Genomic DNA, 2,508 nt, shown 5'->3' with positions numbered 1-2,508 from the left:
TGCACAAATTTTTATGCACTGGGCCTCTAGTATATATATAAAAGCCTAAGTGACTGGCTGACTGGTAGCTATGATGTGCACTGACCACCAGTGGGCAGATGCTCAGTGCACAATTTGCAGGCAGCTGGGGGAAAGAAGCCTTGTTTTATTGCAAAGTGCTTTGTTATTTTTACTTCATTGCTTAAAAAAAACACACCTTTATTGAAAGTATTACATATGTCCCCCTTCTCCCTTGTTGACCCTTCCAGCCCGCCCCAGCCCCCCAACCCCAGCCCTTCATCACCCTATTGTTTGTGTCCATGAGGTATGCATATATGCATACAATTTCTTTGGTTGATCTCTTCCCACCCACTCAACCTCTCCCGCCTTCCCTCTGAGACTTCACACTCTGTTCCATGCTTCCATGTCTCTAGATCAACTCCGTTCATCAGTTTATTTTGTTACTTAGATTCCACATATGTGTGTGATCATGTGATATTTGTCTTTCTCTGACTGACTTATTTCACTTAGCATAATACTCTCCAGGTCCCTCCATGCTGTCTCAAAGGGAGATAGACCCTTCTTTTTACTGCTGCATAGTATTCCATGGTGTAAATGTACCACAGCCTTTTTATCCACTCATCTACTGATGGGCACTTGGGCTGTTTCCAAACCTTAGCTATTGTAGATTGTGCTGCTATGAACATAGAGGTGCATACATTCTTTCTGATTGGTATTTCAGGTTTCTTAGGATATATTCCTAGAAGTGGGATCACTGGATCAAATGACAGTTTCAAATTTAATTTTTCAAAGAAACTTCATACTGTTTTCCATAATGGCTGCACCAGTCTTCATTCACACCAGCAGTGCACTAGGGTTCCCTTTTCTCCACATCCTCGCCAGCACTGGTCATTTGTTGATTTGTTGATGGTAGCCATTCTGACAGGCGTGAGGTGATACCTCATTGTCATTTTAATTGCATTTCTCTGATGATCAGTGACTTCGAGCATTTTTGCATATGTCTCTTGGTCATCTGTATGTTCTCTTTGGAGAAGTGTTTATTTAGTTCCTTTGCCCATTTTTAAATTGGATTGTTTGTCTTCCTTTTGTTAAGTTGTATGAGTTCCTTATATATTTTGGATATTAACCCTTTATTAGATGTATCATTGCCAAATATGTTTCACATACAGTGGGCTCCCTTTTCATTATGATGTTGGTTTCTTTTGCTGTGCAGAAGCTTTTTATTTTGATGTAGTCCCATTTGTTTATTTTCTCCTTAGTTTCTTACTGTAGGAGTGGAAGGGAGGGATGGAGGGGGAGAAGGGAGAGGGGAGAGTAAAACATATATGTGAGAGAGACACATCGATTGGTTGCTGTCCACACATGCCGATGGGGCCAGGGATCCAGCCTGTAACCAAGGTACATACATGCCCTTTGGTCCATGGGCCAATGCTCGAACCACTGAACAAAAGCGACCTGGGCTATGATTTTGTAATGTACTACTGGATCCTTTATTCTTGTGTATGGTTAAGTTGGTGGTCTAGTTTCTTTTTTCTGATATTCATTATTGGTGTGTAAAAGTGCCACCAATTTCTGAATATTAGGTTTGCATCCTGCTACTTTGCCAAATTCATTTATTACATCTAGTAGGTTTTTGGTGGAGTCTTTAGGGTTTTCTCTTGTACAATATCATGTCATCTGTGAATAATATCAGTTTTACATCCTCCTTTCTAATTTGGATGCCTTTCATTTCTCTTTTTTTAATATATATTTTTATTGATATATTTAGAGAGAGAAGAGATAGAAACATTGATTAGAGAGAAACTTTGATTAGCTGTTTCTTGCACGCTCCCCATTGGGGATTGAGCCTGCAATCTGGGAATTGAACCGGTGACCTCTTGGTGCCATGGGATGACGCTCAATCCACTAAGCCAAACAGATGGCTATTTCTTCTTGTCTGATCGCTGTGGGTAGGACTTCCAGCACTATGTTGAATAAGAGTGGTGAAAGTAGATACCCCTGGCTTGCTCAGGGGACACACTTTTTGTTTTTGTCCATTTAGTATTATGTTGGCTGTAGGTTTGTCATATATGTCCTTTATTTTGTTGAGGTATGATCCCTCTATTCCCACTTTGCTGAGAATTTTATCATAAATGGGTGATGAATTTGATTGAATGCTCTCTCTGCATCTACTGATAAGATCAAGTGATTTTTATCTTTTGTTTATGTGATGTATCACGTGTACTGATTTGGGGATATTGTGCCAGCCTTGTATCTCCAGAATAAATCCCACTCGATCATGGTATATGATCTTTTTAAAAAAAATCCTCACCCATGGATATTTTTTTCTATTGATTTTTTCTATTTTAGAGAGAGTGGAGGGAAGGGATGGGGGGGGGGAGAGAGAGAGGAAAACATATATGTGAGAGAGACACATCGATTGGTTGCTGTCCACACATGCCGATGGGGCCAGGGATCCAGCCTGTAACGGTACATACAACGTGCCCTTTGGTCCATGGGCCAATGCTC

The 2,508-nt window shown here is 40.6% G+C and overlaps 1 protein-coding gene across 1 annotated transcript in view; it reads left to right on the top strand.

Annotated features, from left to right (window-relative positions):
* PDZD9 (PDZ domain containing 9) overlaps window positions 1-2,508 on the top strand; it is an 18,952-nt gene that overhangs the window by 5,673 nt on the left and 10,771 nt on the right. The gene's annotated exons all lie outside the window — the stretch shown is intronic.

The sequence above is a fragment of the Myotis brandtii genome, unplaced genomic scaffold (genome assembly GCF_000412655.1).
Source record: "Myotis brandtii unplaced genomic scaffold, ASM41265v1 scaffold407, whole genome shotgun sequence".
Lineage (NCBI taxonomy): Eukaryota > Metazoa > Chordata > Mammalia > Chiroptera > Vespertilionidae > Myotis > Myotis brandtii.
This window is presented reverse-complemented; position numbering and strand designations above follow the sequence as displayed.